The sequence below is a fragment of the Ranitomeya variabilis genome, chromosome 4 (genome assembly GCF_051348905.1).
Source record: "Ranitomeya variabilis isolate aRanVar5 chromosome 4, aRanVar5.hap1, whole genome shotgun sequence".
Taxonomy (NCBI): Eukaryota; Metazoa; Chordata; class Amphibia; order Anura; family Dendrobatidae; genus Ranitomeya; species Ranitomeya variabilis.
Genome location: NC_135235.1, coordinates 365,717,689 through 365,736,789, shown reverse-complemented (window position 1 = coordinate 365,736,789; position 19,101 = coordinate 365,717,689).

Here is a 19,101-nt window from a genome sequence, read left to right as displayed (position 1 = left end):
CTGTCTCCTGCATACATTCAAAATCATAAAAGATATAACAATCTGACTCATCCTGTGCTACATACTTCCGCATGTAACAAAGATGGGCATCAAATTTATTTATATGTCTGCGACATACAGGACAGCGCAAACCATTACATCTATGCTCAGTTTCGCTATTTCTGAGAACAAAACGGTTGCATTTATCACAAAATGTTTTAAGCCTGCAGAATGCTGGATCGCCTACAGCTAATTGTGTGTGATAATCTAGGCACTCGTTCGAGCGGCAATAAGCCCTGCAAACAGGGCACCGGGGCTGTTGGGCGACGCTGCTTTCTACACAACCCTCTCTCTGACAGGCTTTACAAAAATACTGACAGGAATGCTTGTTCTTGTGATGAAACACTGAATTGCATAGCTCGCAAAAGTAATCAGCGCCGATAAAACCCTTCATATTTTTGATACCGTAGTAGTGATTATCATGGAACAATATGAATACGGTTTTACCATTAGCTGTATTGTCGCTCTGAAAGTAACGCCAATCACCCTGACTATAGTACAGTACTTTAATGGTGATGCCCAAATATTTTTCAAATGCCGGGATGTCGCTAAAACTCACTAGTCGATCATCAGGGATGCCCAGTGCTGTGTGTATGTTTTTAGAGCGGCTCAGTAAAACAGCATCAGCGACAGCCGTGTCGTCCATCAGGGCGCACACACTAGCAGCCAAACACAGATTTGTCGTGTAATTGTTAAAATCATACAGCCATTGCCTCTTTTGCTTAATGATCCGACTGCTTGCTATAGATTTCAACCGCCTTTTTTGTTTTACACCACCACGGTGGTTTTTAATGATGGTGACGACTATCTTTAGCGAATTGGTTGCTATGCATTCAGCGTTACTTTGAAGTGTGCAGGCAACGGCATTTAAAAAAGATTCAGAATTAATATCTTCCCTGGTCTGTTTTGTAGCGAAAATAGGGTCTAGAGTATCGCCACCTTCAAGTCTTAACTGTACAAAGTCACCAGGTTCAATATCCCTGATGATTCTATCCAGTAATGACTGAATGCCGTCATGAACAATATTCACGCCATCTACAAATCTGACGCAAGAATCCTTCGGTTGGGGGGTCGCTGAAATGACTGTGTTTCAGGAACAGTTCACCCGCTACTTACGCTACAAACTCTGGGGCCCCAACATAATGTTTTTTTGTGATACTTTTGAAAAATTATTATCAACACGTGCCCCAACACACGCTAATCAGGCCGAACTATACAGTTAGGTCCATATATATTTGGACAGAGACAACCTTTTTCTAATTTTGGGTATAGACATTACCACAATGAATTTTAAACAAAACAATTCAGATGCAGTTGAAGTTCAGACTTTCAGCTTTCATTTGAGGGTATCCACATTAAAATTGGATGAAGGGTTTAGGAGCTTCCGCTCCTTAACATGTGCCACCCTGTTAGCCTTGACAACTCTGCAGATGCCATGCATGCATCTACACAAAATTCACAAGCCTCAGACGTTGACACAGCCGCTGATAGTGATGTGTTGTACCCCGATCATACAGTATTTTTACAACACATCTATCACCATCAAAGGGCTCTCCGCAATTTCAGCGGGCATATACATACAAATCATTTTAGATTTGTAAATTTGGAGCGTGTACAATCATTTGTAGAGGGCGTGAATATTGTTCATGACTGCATTCAGTCATTACTAGTGTTGAGCATTCCGATGCTGCAAGTATCGGGTATCGGCCGATACTTGCTGTATCGGAATTCCGATACCGGGATTCCGATACTCTTGTGGTATCGGATATCGGGTATCGCAACAACATTAATGTTAAAATGTGTAAAAGAGAGAATTAAAATAAAAAATATCGCTATACTCACCTGTACGTGAATTCCCGGCTTGTGATTGGTCAGGTCGGCCATGTTGCCGGGACGCGGACCAATCACAGCAAGCCGTGACGAAATTACGTCACGGCTTGCTGTGATTGGTCCGCGTCCCGGCAATATGGCCGCCCTGACCAATCACAAGCCGTGACATCACGGGAGGCTGGACACGCGCCCATTTTAAAATGAGCGCGTCCAGCCTCCCGGCTTGTGATTGGTTGACCGCGGCGCAACCAATCTCAAGCCGTGACGTCACGGGAGGCTGGACACGCGCCCATTTTAAAATGAGCGCGTCCAGCCTCCCTGCTTGTGATTGGTTGACCGCGGCGCAACCAATCACAAGCCGTGACGTCACGGGAGGCTGGACACGCGCCCATTTTAAAATGAGCGCGTGTCCAGCATCCCGTGACGTCACGGCTTGTGATTGGTCAGGGCGGCCATATTGCCGGGACGCGGACCAATCACAGCAAGCCGTGACGTAATTTCGTCACGGCTTGCTGTGATTGGTCCGCGTCCCGGCAACATGGCCGACCTGACCAATCACAAGCCGGGAATTCACGTAACCAAGTAATAGCGCGAATTTTAAACAAACAACGCTGCCGGTTCCCTCGCTGAAGTCCCGGCTGCGTCGGACAGGTGAGTATAGCGATATTTTTTATTTTAATTCTTTCTTTTACACATTTATATGGTTCCCAGGGCCTGAAGGAGAGTTTCCTCTCCTTCAGACCCTGGGAACCATCAGGAATACCGTCCGATACATGAGTCCCATTGACTTGTATTGGTATCGGGTATCGGTATCGGATTGGATCCGATATTTTGCCGGTATCGGCCGATACTTTCCGATACCGATACTTTCAAGTATCGGACGGTATCGCTCAACACTAGTCATTACTGGATAGAATCATCAGGGATATTGAACCTGGTGACTTTGTACAGTTAAGACTTGAAGGTGGCGATACTCTAGACCCTATTCTGAATCTTTTTAAAATGCCGTTGCCCGCACACTTCAAAGTAACGCTGAATGCATAGCAACCAATTCGCTAAAGCTAGTCGTCACCATAATTAAAAACCGCCGTGGTGGTGTAAAACAAAAAAGGCGGTTGAAATCCATAGCAAGCAGTCGGATCATTAAGCAAAAGAGGCAATGGCTGTATGATTTTAACAATTACACGACAAATCTGTGTTTGGCTGCTAGTGTGTGCGCCCTGATGGACGACACAGCTGTCGCTGATGCTGTTTTACTGAGCCGCTCTAAAAACATACACACAGCACTGGGCATCCCTGATGATCGACTAGTGAGTTTTAGCGACATCCCGGCATTTGAAAAATATTTGGGCATCACCATTAAAGTACTGTACTATAGTCAGGGTGATTGGCGTTTCTTTCAGAGCGACAATACAGCTAATCGTAAAACCGTATTCATATTGTTCCATGATAATCACTACTACGGTATCAAAAATATGAAGGGTTTTATCGGTGCTGATTACTTTTGTGAGCTATGCAATTCAGTGTTTCATCACAAGAACAAGCATTCCTGTCAGTATTTTTGTAAAGCCTGTCAGAGAGAGGGTTGTGTAGAAAGCAGCATCGCCCAACAGCCCCGGTGCCCTGTTTGCAGGGCTTATTGCCGCTCGAACGAGTGCCTAGATTATCACACACAATTGGCTGTAGGCGATCCAGCATTCTGCAGGCTTAAAACATTTTGTGATAAATGCAACCGTTTTGTTCTCAGAAATAGCGAAACTGAGCATAGATGTAATGGTTTGCGCTGTCCTGTATGTCGCAGACATATAAATAAATTCGATGCCCATCTTTGTTACATGCGGAAGTATGTAGCACAGGATGAGTCAGATTGTTATATCATTTATGATTTTGAATGTATGCAGGAGACAGGCACGCACATACCGAATTACATTTATGCTACAACGCTGTATGGTCACCCCTCCTGGGAGTTTGAGGGGGATACCTGTACCCATGACTTTGTACAGTTCTTTACAAGTGGTAAATTTTCAGATCACACATTTATTGCCCACAATGGCGGTAGATACGACTCATACTTTATTGTTAAGGAGCTGATTTCTGAAAAACTACAGGTACAGTTCATAACCCAAGGTGGCCGTCTCTTGTGTGTGACGCTACCCGGTCTGTCTATAAGGTTCATAGACTCTCTAGATTTTATCCCCATGAAACTCACCAAATTGCCACAGGCCATGGGCTTTTCAGGAGGCAAAGGCCATTTTCCACACTTTTTTAATACCAGAGAAAACCAAAATTATGTAGGCCCCATACCAGATGTAAAATATTATGGGGTAGAGTACATGTCACTTGGTGAGAAGTCAGAGTTCCTGGAGTGGTATGAGACACAGGTAAATACAACTTTTGACTTCAAGGCCGAGCTAAAATCTTATTGCAAACAAGATGTTGAAATTCTGAGACACGCCTGCGAGATCTATAGAGAGCGTATTATGCAAATGACACAGAAAAATGTCAAAAAATACTGTAAGCGTCAACAGCAAACGATTGTAGTGAGCAGATGTGTTGATCCTTTTCAGCTCCTCACCCTGGCCTCGGTGTGTTTGGCAATGTACCGATTTAAATTTCTTCCAAAATAGACCATCGCCATTTTGCCAGGTGATAATTATCACAAGGCAAAAAAGCGCTACTCGTCACCCGCTATACAGTGGCTCATGTATGTAGCCCACTCTGAGAACATCGACATACAGCACGCTTTGAGAGGCGGCAAAAAACAGGTCGGGAAATATTTTCTAGATGGTTATGTCTATGTTAACGGCCAACACATAGCCTTTGAATTTCAGGGTTGTTTTTACCATGGTTGTCCCGTGTGCTATAATGAAAATGACACGAATAAGGTCACAAACACGTCCTACAGCCAGTTATATTACACCTGTTTAGCTAAAAAGCGTTACTTACAGTGCTGCGGGTACACAGTGAGAGTGATGTAAGGGCATGCGTGAAATGAAATGGTTGAAAATGATTCTAGCCTTCAAACATTTCTCCACCAGATGGAATTTCCCGTCCCGTTAGACCCCCGTGATGCGCTTTATGGCGGCCGAACTAACGCCATTAAGCTCTATCACCATCTGGAAGAAGGGGAGACTTTACATTACTACGATTTCACCAGTCTGTACCCCTTTGTAAACAAAACTAAAACATACCCTGTAGGCCATCCAGACATCATCTATGACAATTTTGGATTCATTAAAAAATACTTTGGCATTGCTAAAGTCAAGGTCTACCCACCGAGAGATTTATTTTTTCCAGTTCTACCGGTAAAACTCAACAAAAAATTAATGTTTCCCCTTTGCTACACTTGCGCTGTAAATTCCCATGCAGGTGTTTGTGCTCATAGTGATGAAGAACGTGCCCTGACAGGCACCTGGTGCACTATAGAGCTCGAGATGGCGATAGAAAAAGGGTATCGGATCGCGCACATCTATGAAATATGGCATTTTCCTAAAACCACTGATGAACTGTTTTCTCCCTACATTATATTACATCTTAGGGATAAGCAGGAAGCCTCTGGTTACCCTAGCTGGTGCACTGATGAGGACAAGAAAAGGCAGTACATTGACTCCTTTCTTGAAAAAGAAGGTGTCCAATTACGGCCTGAAAATATAGCTGTCAATCCTGCTAAGAGACAGATCTCCAAGCTTTTCTTAAATTCTTTATGGGGAAAGTTTGCTCAGAGATCTAATCTATCATGTACCAGCATTGTTAGGGACCCAGATGAGCTTTTTAAGTATTTGTTCCTGCCTTACTATGACATCTCGATGTTACATTTCCTTGATGATGACACCGCAACCATTAACTGGAAATACGCAAAAGGCCACCACACACTCAACAAAAACACAAACATTTTTATAGCGTGTTTTACAACAGCGTATGCCCGGTTAGAGCTCTATTCACTGCTGGACCGGCTGCAGGAGAGGTGCCTTTATCACGACACAGATTCAGTTATTTTTGTACAGCGAGATGGTGAGTGGCAGCCGCCTTTAGGCGATTACCTGGGGGAACTGACCAGTAAAATACCCGATGGTACACACATCACAGAATTTGTATCCGCGGGCCCCAAAACGTACGGATACAAACTCAACACCGGTAAAACTGTCTTAAAAGTTAAGGGGATAACACTAAATGTCGGTAACTCTCAATCTATTAATTTCAACAGTCTAAAAGATCTAGTTCTGGACTACCCGCGCAATTCTGACACAGATACACAGAAACGTATTGTCGTACAGCAACCGGCCATTGTGAGAAATAAAAAGTGTTGGGAGATTGAAACGAGACCATTACGCAAAACACAAAAGTGCGTTTACACAAAGCGGCGACTAATTGACGATTTTACCAGACTGCCTTTCGGGTATTAACCGAGTATTGTGCTGATGGATACACGCCTGCAACACCCGTTCTCATGCATTCTAGCAGGACCGTCTAATTCTGGAAAGAGCTATTTTGTAAAACAACTGCTGTATAATATTGAAACTAATTTTTCACAGAAGCCTGATAATATTGTTTGGTTTTATTCGTGTTGGCAAAAACTATATGATGAAATCTCTCTCTCTTTTCCCCACGCCAGATTTGTGGAGGGTCTGCCGGATACATTCGTAGATGATTAATTATTCCTGCCGGAGAAGGTGAATTTGGCTATTGTTGATGATCTCATGCAGAGTGCTAGTGAAAATTGTGAGATAGAAAAAGCCTTTACCAAGTATGTGCACCACAGAAATCTCAGCATTTTCTACCTGGTACAAAACATATTTTGTCAGGGTAAGAAAAGCCGTACGATAAATTTAAACACAAAGTACATGGTGCTTTTTAATAACCCCCGAGATAAATTGCAAATTTTAACTCTAGCTCGTCAGATGTACCCCGGAAAAACATGTTTTTTCCTAGAAGCTTTTGAGGATGCCACGCGGGAGCCTTATGGGTATTTGCTTGTAGATTTGAGAGCCAATACCCCTGAGGATCTTCGCTTAAGGACCGGATTGTTTCCACCAGCGCTGCCTGCTGTTTATGTTCAAAAGAAAAACACTTCTAAAAAGTGAATTTTATCAAGGTATCAGACATTCTACGCTGTGTGCGTTGTGCTGTAAAGATGTCTGAGAGACTCCGGCGTAACTGGGCTCTCTTAAAAACTCTGGTGAAAGTAACCCCTGCTGTCCGAAAGTCTATTTTGCACAATGCAAGCAATGATTTAATTACAGCCATAGGCGAGATTGCTTTAAACATCTTAAAAGGCAGGATTCCGCAGAAAGAGCGCGAAAAAGGCATATTAAAGAAGTGGCGTAAAGCTATAAGAACCCTGAGCGACAGATCTCAGTCCATAAAGAAAAAGAATCGGCTACTAAAGCAGGCCGGAGGGTTTATCGGCCCTCTTTTAGCTTTTGCAATCCCTATAATAACAAGTCTGCTCGCAGGAAGATAATGGAGCATACAGAGAAAATGTATCTAGTACCCAAACAGGAGCTAGACAAACTAAGAACCGGTGCTACAGATAACATACGCGACAGCGTTATTCGTCGCCTTGATGGTGAAATTAGCGACATTTTAAAACGTCGCGACATTCCCGATGATGTGAAAATTAAAATGTATAGCTCTGTGCTACAGCGCTACTTGGTACATACAAGGCACAGCTCAAAAGAAGTAACGGCTTTAAATCTTGTTAGCACTCCTGATCCTGATCAGCAACAATTGGCAAATACCGACTCTGATAAAAATCAAGAGATCGCTGAAATTGTCAGCCATATAAATCAAAGATATAAAAAGAATGCTGAATTTTTACTAAACAGGTTACTACAGAATAAAAATGTTACAGCCTGGAATAATAAAGCTGAATTTATTTTCAAAGGATCCGTAATACCGGGGTCTAACTTACTGGATATGGTACGTAGTACTACGCAGAGTCATGCTCTGACCGGCAGAAATTTACCGCCGGGTTGGGATTCATTTATGCAGGCTATGGCCGAGCTAAATATACCGTCTACAGTTGTTGGTAAACCCACTACTAGGAAGCTTTTAGATGAATTAAAAATTTCCAGCAGTGAGACACACGCTGTATCTGCGCCGCAAAATCTAGCTCCGACGCCGCGTACAATTCAATCTTTACATTCCCCGTCATTAGGTACCACACGCGGAACTCTGCTACCTAAAAAAAGGTCTCTACCGATGCTACAAACCATGTGGCTCATGATGTAAAGAATGTAGTGGATAAATGATGTACATGACTTGTAACACTATATAATTTATTTTGTAAGAAGTGTAATGATGTATGATCATTGTACTATTTAATGTTTTTGCTTTTATACTCTGTAAGAATTTTATAGTATTGAAATGTCTTTGAGATGTATTTATTTTACAATAAAATCTTTTACATTTTTACAATATCGTGTCTTTGCTTTTTATGAACGTATAAAACACCGCGCTTCATACTTGCGGGTGTTGTAATATGGCCACATACATAATGTGCGACAATATAAATGAGACTGGTGTTATAAACCACGTGTAAAAATGAGAATCCTAGGATATAAAATTATATAATTGCACCGACTTGTTATAAAATACAATTTTGCACTATATGTGTTCATTGATAATGAAACACATCTTACAGAATAATCCCAAGCCAGTAACGAAAAATCTAATATAAAATAAAGCACAATGCGCTGATTACAAAATAATCTCACAGCAGTTACATATAAACATCTAATATAAATGCAAGCAAATACTGTGATAATAATCACAGTATCACATTAACAATACTAAACACTGTGATAACAATATCAAACTATATCAAAAGGGGAGAGCACAGGGAACAGATGCTGACAGCTGGCAACCAGGGAGGGGAGGGGTTACACACTTTGATACACTTTGATAGGGGCGGGTCCACCTGTCAAATTGAGTTTGACGAAACCACCCGATGCTACACTACTATTATAGATCAGTGTTTCTCAAATCCAGTCCTCAAGACCCACCAACAGGCCAAGTTTTCAGGATTTCCATAGGTGATGGAGTTAATGCTGAAGCAGGTGATGAAATTATCACCTGTGAAATACTAAGAGATCCTGAAAACTTGAGCTGCTGGTGGGTCTTGAGGACCGGAGTTGAGAAACACTGGTATAGATAGCCCTGAACATTTTATATCATAGATCTATCTGGACATTATATATTATCGATGTGTGTGTTTTTTGCAGAGTGGTAGTGTGTTTGTATTTTGCAGAGCAGCATGTGTGGTGTGTATTTTACAGAGGGGCAATGTGTGTTGTGTGTATTTTGTGTATTCTGCAGAGAGGCAGTGTGTGTATTTCACAGAGGGGCAGTGTGTGTGTGTGTGTGTGTGTGTGTGTGTGTGTGTGTGTGTGTGTGTGTGCATGTGATTATTTTGCAGAGGGGCAGTGTGTGCGTGTATATAACCCAGAGAGGTACTGTGCAGGGGTGCACTTATAATGAGGCAAGTTGATCCCTTTTCCTCAGGCAGAATTGAGACCATGAAGAGAGAGGGCGGCAGCGCAGCGCTGCCCCCTGCAGTCAGATAATGTGGTGCTCCATGTGGGGGATTATTGGTTATACTCGCCCGCTCTGGAGTATGCGCAGTGTGGGGGTGTATTGGGTATACCGGCCAGCTCTGGAGCATGCGCACTGTACACCCGATAATCACCCACAATTCATTTATAACGTAGAGCCGTAAAAATAAAAATAACATTTTTTTCACAAAAATGATCTTTTTGCCCTCAATTTTTTTTATTTTCAGTGCTTTATGATTACCTTAAAATGTCCTTTCTTCAGTACTTTCTAGTATTAGCTCAAAGGTGAACATTTTTAGTGATTTTGATGGACTTCTGTACTATAGATAAATGTAGGGACTGGGCTTATATTAAAGAGGTTGTCCAATTTAGAAAAAACATTTTTATTACATCCTGTCAGGGAATTAAGAGTAAATAGAGGGGGCCATCTCTTACTGCCAGGTTTCCTCAAACATCATAGGCAATTGTAAAAGTCCTTTTATATGGGCATATTTATCCAGTGGATTTATCCTATGAAGGATAAATCTGGTGGAGATATGCCCATTTGAAAACGACCAAAGTTCAAGGGATCACGTATTTATCTGCTGATCTCTTGATTTTTGCAAATTGAAAAATGTTTCCACCACCGGATAAACCTTCGCCATGTAAATGGCGGTCTTTCATCCGGGAGCGGATAAAGGCGGGCTAACCTTGCTTCTGCTCCTGGATTTCACACCTCTGTACATAGCGGAGGGGCGTGGAATCCAGCGGAGGGCTGTGAACATCCATCGGAGTGGTGTGGAATCCGGATGCTGAAGCCAGGTAAGAGGAGCGTGGAATCCTTCACAACAGTGAGGATCTCTAGCTCACCCCTACAAAGAATTCCACGCTCCTACCAAAGATTTATCCAGCTGATAAAGCAGTGGCTCAGAGGCAGGCAATGCTAAGGGCAGCACGGCAGATTTATCCACTGATGTGATTCAGTGCTTAAATCTGCCCATTTAAAAGGACTTTTACTCCTTAAGAAAGGTGGACACATTATTTTACTGAGTGTCAATGGACCCTTCTAACACAAGTATGGATTATCTAAAATGGGGAGGCTGTTTAAGAGTGGACGTTAGAGTCTCTAAGACTTGGGATGATGTACAGTATGCATTTATAATAATTGCAGCACTGGTTTTTATTGGTGTATTCATTTGTGTCTTTTGTATAGTTTTTCTATTGTCCAAGACCTTGAAACTCTACCTGTCAACAGGGTTTGTTGAACTATTTTCATTGTTAAGGCCCAGCTGTTGATTTCTGAAGCTGAAACCATACTTTAGGTAGTATTCTTAAAATCCTTTCATTTCTACTACTTATACGGAACTTAACAAGTGTAAAGATCGAAGTTTCAAATATATTCCTATTTATCATAGAATCATAGAATCTGTCATGATCCGGGTCGGAGTTTGCCATTTTTCCCCTGCTCCAGCCTGGTCAGGTCATGGTGGGGTTAACTATTCCTGCCTCTCTTTGATTTGGGAGTGGCTATTTATTGGTTCTCTTGCTGGCAACTTGTGTCAGTGATAGTTTTGGGCTTGCTGACACTGCTACCTGTGATACCCCTGTGTTCCTTTTGCCTCTGACCTCCCTTACCTGTACCTGCCCTGTCTCCTGTACACAACCTAGGCTGACTCTTGTGTGTATCCCCTCCGTTTGTGACCCAGCTAAGACTCTGACTTTGTCTCCTGTTTTCCGTTTTTGTTACCACACATCTGTCTGGCTTTTTGACCTTTTGGCTTACTCTGACTCCGTTCTCTGTCTCACGTCTTTGGTACCTTTGCTCCTGGTTGGTTCGGACCCTCGGCTTGTTAATTTTACGGTTTCTGTTTTCCCCTTTAAACAATACGCTTACCGACTGTTACGGACATGGCTTATTTTGACCACTCTCTGTCGCCACCTGGTGGCGCAGTGCAGCTTGCACTGGGCTGCGGTGTGGTAAGTGTGACCTCTTTTTCTGTCACCCTCTCTCCTTCATGGAGTCTGCACATACCTGCATTGCTGCAGCATGATAGAATCCATTTAAAAGTGTATGTATTTTATATGTGCATCAGGTTAGGCTAGTAAAGAGTAAACCAGATTTACTTGTACTGATTTTAATATGGGGGGGCGCCGTTTTGCAGTTCGCCTCAGGCAGCAGAGAGGCTAGGTTCACCCCTGGTACCATGATCAGCAGGAGCATGACCACTAACAACCTGACTACCACCAACATGTGCAGACACTTGTCACCAAAGCACTTTACTAGGTGACTTGGTGGGCCTTGATCCATAATCAGTGTCTGTGGAGTGCCCCATAGGGCAGTACCGGGTCCAGCACAGTTCTGAAAGGGGAAGGTCACGGCAGCAGTGACCTGGTCTGTGGCCCTGGACATCCAGTTATAGGGGTGATTTGCAGAAAATGGGAAATGGGAATAAAGTTTATGGGGAAAAGGGAAAATATTTGTAATGCCACCCATAGTTTTCGGCAATGAAATGGTGGCCGTTGCTGCAGTTCAGATTCTCTTGGGCAGATGGTGATGCAGCAGAGTTGGTGCAGCTCTCCATGGGTAGAGCTAACCCCAGGGCAGGTGTAATGTTGTATGATAAGATGACAGTGGTAGTTATGCTGGGCAGGTGTTGTAGGAATAACACAAGGACACAGGAAGGTGCAGTTTCCACTTTTACTCACAGTCCTCCAGTCCACAAACGCCAGCTGGCTGCTGTGTTCTCTGGGTCAGTGGTCCAGCAAACTCCCAGGTTAATTAGGCTGCACCTTTCCAGGACTCCTTTCATATGCCTTTCTCTGGCCGTCTCACTACACTGGCTTCCATTTCTCTTGCCCAGCACCTTACCCACAGTGTCCCAAGGCAGCAACCATGAACCTGGTCGGGTGACATCCTTTCAGTCCCCTGGATTCTATATGGGTGCCTTTTTGGTGAAGTGTGGGTGGATGTGGCTGTGACTCTTGCAAAAGCCACAGCCTCCGGTTTCTTAGCTTAACTTGAAGTATTACACTAAGTTGGGGCCAGTCCCCTGACTGCGACCTGGTCCCTCCATGTCTGGATACGGGCCCCACAGGTGGCTTCTGCACTTCCCATGCCCCTAGGACCCCTTCTGATCTCCCGGGAGCTTCTTTCTGTCTCTCCCTCTCAATTCTCTCCTCAGTCACGTTCTTCACTCCTTCTCCTTTGGTCTCTGAGGACTAACTGCCCTTTGGCACACTGTTCTTCCTGCCTTATAAGCTTCATCCCCTTTTTCCTACCTGCCCCACCCACTCCCACCACCCAGTCCTATCCAGCCTGGGATGAGGCCTTCCTAACTAAAGGTACACCCTGGTGCCCCGACTGAACTGGTGTGTGTTGGATCTGAGTGGTAGAGTCCTGGGTAGTGCACCTTCCTTACCTAAGAGTGGGATACGTCATCGAAAGGTCCTTCACGCGCTCATTCTTAAGAAGGAAGGCTGCCGGAAAGAAGCAGGGCGCGTCCGAGGGTGAGTATATACCTAATAGGAATATACTCACCCTCGGCTTCTTTCCGGCAGCCTTCCTTCTTAAGAATGAGCGCGTGAAGGACCTTTCGATGATGTCACGGCTTGTGATTGGTCGCGGCGGCCCATGTGACCGCTCAGCGACCAATCAAAAGCCGTGACGTAATTCTCATGTCCTAAATTCCTAGAATGAGGAATTTAGGACCTGAAAATTACGTCACGGTTTTGTGATTGGTCGCTGAGCGGTCACGTGGGCGGCCGCGACCAATCACAAGCCGTGACATCATCGAAAGGTCTTTCAAGCGCCATTCTTAGGAATGGAAGATGCCGGTTACCAGCGGCGATGTCCAGGCTGCGTCGGAGAGGTGAATATATCAATATTTTTTATTTTAATTCTTTATTTTACACTTAAATATGGATCCCAGGGCCTGAAGGAGAGTTTCCTCTCCTTCAGACCCTGGGAACCATAGTATCCCATTGCACTGCATTTGGTTTCGCGTTTCGGCTGACCCCGACCCCGACTTTTTTATAGGATCGGCCGATCTCCCTCGACCTGACTTTTGAGAAAGTCGGGTTTCATGAAACCCGACCCGATCCTATAAAAATAAAAGTCGCTCAACCCTAATTCTCACCTAGTTTAGGGTGGTCTCACTGTAAACTGCACATGGAATCAGCAATTCCAAGCAAGTACAGCACAAGCGCTGGATTTCCATCTCAAAAAGAGCTTCAAATAATTACAGTTCAATGTTGAAATTCCACTTTGCATCTATTCCTTATAATGATTTACACTGTGGATTTAACTATTTGCATGGCATAGGGTAAAATGTGCACCATTATCTGCAAGTAATAAGTGCGTTATTGGCAACACTGATCAAAGTAGGTACGTGTTTATACCCAATAAATGTACTCAAAGAAAATTTTACATTACAACTGAGTTGCTGAGTGCTAAGAACAGGTAAAAAGGCTCCACTTATTGTAGCTGCAGCCTGCAGAACCACTCACTTACAAAAAAGAAAACAGAAGTGTATATGTGAGGGGGAAGGAAGGATTCCTTAAGATGGCCCAAGGAGTTTTATTAAGGTAGTATTGCAGAATTCAGTGTTGATGCCAATACTTCCTTAAATGATGCTCCAGACTTCAGTAGAAGTGTCTCTACTCCAGATGTAATGCTGGAAAATCTGATGCAGTGACACAGATACACACAGCAAGGGTTAACAGAGATTTGATTTAATGATTACAGGGACAAATCTCCTTGCAACAGTGTGGTAAATCAGATTTAAGAATCACACTTCCACTTATCGTGAGTCTGACGTTTGTATCGTGTTCAGGGGTGAAAGTTGAATGCCAGCTGAGGCCGGTGCTGAAATCTTCAGGGTTCCCCTCCTAACAGAAAAGTCTTTCCTCTTTTGGCGGCAATGGGCGGTCACCGGTTTGACCCGTTGAGCCCCTAGTCCATCAGTTCTCTGCAACCGAAGGCTTCTCACAACATTCTTCCATTCAGCTCACTCTGTGATCAAGTCATGGGTGCGCTCCATCTTCAATTTCCTTTCCCCTGCAACAATTGGCGTTGCCCCAGCATTTCCGTGCTCTGTCGGCACCCTCAGCCTGGTTTTCTTCCTTACACCCCCATTCTCTTTTAACTCGTCATTCCACAGGCGAGAGCTCTTTCACCAGATGTTCGCATTCCTTCACTCCTTGAATGATTCGTTGCCAGATAAACTGATCCTCTTCGTAATGGGTGGGGGGCACTCCAGCTGTCGTTTGCTCGGATTGGCGCAATCCAGGTTGACTGATGGGAGGTGAGGAGCTACTTCGATTCGTCGAGTCCACTGCGCCCATTGTTTCAAGCATTGGCACCTCAGTGCTCACTTCCCTGGGAACAGTAGATGTTGAACTGCTAAGGTCTGGGGGCAAGGCCGGCATCTCTTCTTCATTAAAGTCAAGAACTGTTGTAGTGGGCGCATTGATGACTTTCGGCTCTTCTTTTTCATCTTCGTGCCTTTTGACATGCTGGGCCGCAACATGCTACGGTGAACCAACGGGGTAGGCTACCCTTCTACCTGCTCAGGCTGGACATCATACATCGGCCCTTCAGAACTGATGGTGTCCATTTTGTGTTCCAGTTTCCCTAAGAGCCCCTTGCTCCGAATCAACACCCGGTCTTCTGATCTCAGAGTTGAACCTTGAGTAGGTGCCGCTTCATGATGCTGGAGTTCTTGAAACTTCATTTGCATCAGCTAACGGAGAATCTGCAGTTGATGTTGGTGTTCTGGAACCTAGGAAGACACCCCTGTCCATGGGTAGTCCTCCTCCGGGTCCAACTCCAGCTTGGTGATCTCTCATTCATTTTGCCAAAACAGCAAGGTATATGCAGTGAACACCGTAATGTTGTGCACTCGATTGTTGTATGCCCACACCAATTCAGCCATGACCTCAGGCTACCGTGTCTTCTGATCTTCTTCTTATGTTCAAAGCATCTGAATCATTGTCCGATTAAAGCGTTCACAAGCTCCTTTCCCCTGAGGATGATAAGGAGTAGTTCTTGACTTCTCAATCCTGTATAAACGATGCAACTCTTCTATCACTCTACCTTGGAAGCAGGCACCCTGGTCGGAGTGGATCCTCTTTGGGCAACCGTACACCCAGATGAAGTCTCAGCAAATGGCCTGTGCAGCTCCAAGAGTGCAGAAGTCACGATGGTCTGTATAGAGGCCCTCTGTTCTGAGGGTTTGGCTAGCTCACAGCTGCAACATTTTTGGCAGGTTGTATGGTAGCATCATGCAACCATGCAGCCTGCCATCTAGATGTAGCACAGATGTGAGATTGTAAGGGTGTAACAGAGGCTGTCATGTGCCTCTTCCTCTCTAAACAGTGCTAGTATTAAATGTGTGCTTATTTTTCCCTGTTATATGTGCTGCTGCATAGAATTTTATGAACATTACAGTATTTGCTTAATGTTATAATATTGTGATTACATGTCATTTATGCATATTGATTAGGGACAGATGTAAAGGCTAAGATAAGAAGGTAGCTATAAATTAGGATAGGATTGGGTTTAGAAATTGGGGCACAATAGAGTCAGGAAAACTAGGGTGCCAATATACTATAGGAATAGTTTAGGAAATAAGGGGATCTCTAAGTTGGGAGGGCTAAGAGTGAGTGAGTTTGTCAGTGGGACACATCCTAATTCTCAGTCAGTCAGTGGGAGCTCTGTGTACAGTAGTGTATTATAGTTGCAATGTTAAGAAAGTGCTGGGAAAAGCAGAATGCGGTCGGCCGCAACTTGGTACAATGGTATCCTTTAGAGATTCCGAGGCCTATGGTTCGAATCAGGATAGAGGAACCTTTTTCATCTCACAGTGAAGGGGAGGCAGAGTGGGAACCAGCATGGGAAAGTGGGCTCAGGAATATGGGGAACCCAGTGCCAGGACGAGAACCTCAGAGGCTAGAGGAGCCAGCATTGAGAAGGAAAGCTCAGGCTGAAAATATGAACTTGTGCTGTACTGAAGCTGCCATGGATTTCTTGTTATCAAGTAAAGTTACACTGTTCAAGTGGATTACGGTGTCTGTTCATGAGTGTGTGATATCGTCTGCAAACGGGACCATAGGATCAGGAGAATCTGCCAATGCAAACGTGAGTTTTGTGCAATATTCCCACACTAAACATCAGACAGGACATTATATTTTCTTTGTAGGGTGCCAGGGTGTGGGAACACAACAGCCCCTTGCCATGACTACCACCCTGGCCATCTCACAAGGCCACATCCTGCTATCCTTGACTTTTCTGCAGCAACTACGCTGCAAAAATGTCAACCTGCGTATCTGCAGTGTTTTTTCATCATCCACTTAAGTCATTGGGTGAAAAAACGCTTAAAAAATGCTAAAAGAAGTGACATGCTCTATGTCAAGAAAACACTGCAAAGCACAAAATCCTGATGACAAAAAAAACAATGTGTGTGCATAAGATTTCTAAAATCGCATATACTTTGCTGGTACTGCAAAAAGCAGCTGAAAATTAGCATTAAAAAACTCAGCAAAAACGCCCAGTGTGAACATACCCTAACAGGATAATTGAGGTCTGGAACCTTGGTCAAAGTTATCTGAGCACACAAATCTCAAGGGTGCTGATACTTTTGCATCAGCCCATTTTCCTTTTTGTAATTTTTGTAATTTTTAAAATGCAAAAAATGACAATCTATATATTAGTCAGAATGTTTTGCCTAAAATGCCAAGGAAATGTGTCATCTTTAACTTTAGACCTTATAGAGAGCAATTCATCTTTAAATTACTTAACTGTTCACAATAAGAGTAAATTTTGACAAACTTTTACACTGCCAGTGTAACTACATATGATACTATTTTTTCATGACCAGTAATCCAAATGTTTTTCCAGCCATATTGCCTGTTTAACAGTTATAAACCATATTAAAGAGGTTGTTTATATTGAATTTTTTCAAGTTTTATTTTCAGGAATAGAAGTTCTCTGCTGCTTTATACATAAAAGCATTCATTAATTATAATAATATAATAATTAATTAAGCATACATTAAATTGGTTTTTATGAAAGTCAAAAATATTTTCCCCAGTTCAGCAGTGGCCTTTTACTCTGCTAGCCTATGTGCATTTTTAACCTTTTTGATGTGCTTATTTTTCTAATACACAGTGTATTTATTTCTTAGTGCCCTTTGTCAGACGTTAGTGTACTATAAATTTAGCAATACACTCTTTGAAATTAGCTACAGCCTTTGGCATTGACATTTTATCTGTCCTTCAGGAATGGTTATTTGCTTTGGAAGCAAAAAATAACTTTTTGTGTGATTTGCTTTCATTACCCTCTAAGTTTTATCCATCAAGAGTTGATGATAGCTTTTTCTATGGATATCTAAAATTTATATGGAGGATAGTGTTGAGCGATACCGTCCGATACTTGAAAGTATCGGTATCGGAAAGTATCGGCCGATACCGGCAAAGTATCGGATCTAATCCGATACCGATACCCGATACCAATACAAGTCAATGGGACTCAAGTATCGGACGGTATCCCTGATGGTTCCCAGGGTCTGAAGGAGAGGAAACTCTCCTTCAGGCCCTGGGATCCATATTAATGTGTAAAATAAAGAATTAAAATAAAAAATATTGATATACTCACCCTCGGACGCAGCCTGCACCTTACCGAGGGAACCGGCAGCCTTCTTTGCTTAAAATGCGCACGTTTACTGCCTTCAGTGACATCACGGCTTCTGATTGGTCGCGTGCCGCCCATGTGACCGCGACGCGACCAATCACACAAGCCGTGACGTAATTTTCAGGTCCTGAATGCCTAGAATTAGGCATTCAGGACCTGAAAATTACGTCACGGCTTGTGTGATTGGTCGCGTCGCGGTCACATGGGTGGCACGCGACCAATCAGAAGCTGTGACGTAATTTTCAGGTCCTGAACGCCTAGAATTAGGCATTCAGGACCTGAAAATTACGTCACGGCTTGTGTGATTGGTCGCGTCGCGGTCACATGGGCGGCACGCGACCAATCAGAAGCCGTGACGTCACGGAAGGCAGTAAACGCGCGCATTTTAAGCAAAGAAGGCTGCCGATTCCCTCGGTAAAGTGCAGGCTGCGTCGGAGAGGTGAGTATATCAATATTTTTAATTTTAATTCTTTATTTTACACATTATATCGATCCCGATACCGATTCCCGATACAACAAAAGTATCGGATCTCGGTATCGGAATTCTGATACCGCAAATATCGGCCGATACCCGATACTTGCGGTATCGGAATGCTCAACACTAATGGAGGATATTAATAGTAAACTAAATTAGATCAAACTTAGTAAGTAGCCTATGCTAACAATTTTCATCTCAATCTGGTTAGGTTTTCCTTGCTGTCCCAACCTCCACTCTTCCCGAAAGAAAGAACATAGTCCAGTTTCACTTGAAGAATATCGGTCATTCTAAAAAATTGTACACTACAATATAGGTTGATCTTATCTCAATAGAAATATCTCTAAGGCTGCCGTCACACTAGCAGTATTTGGTCAGTATTTTACATCAGTATTTGTAAGCCAAAACCAGGAGTGGGTGATACAGTGCCTTGCGAAAGTATTCGGCCCCCTGGAACTTTTCAACCTGTTCACACATATCATGCTTCAAACATAAAGATACCAAATGTAAATTTTTGGTGAAGAATCAACAACAAG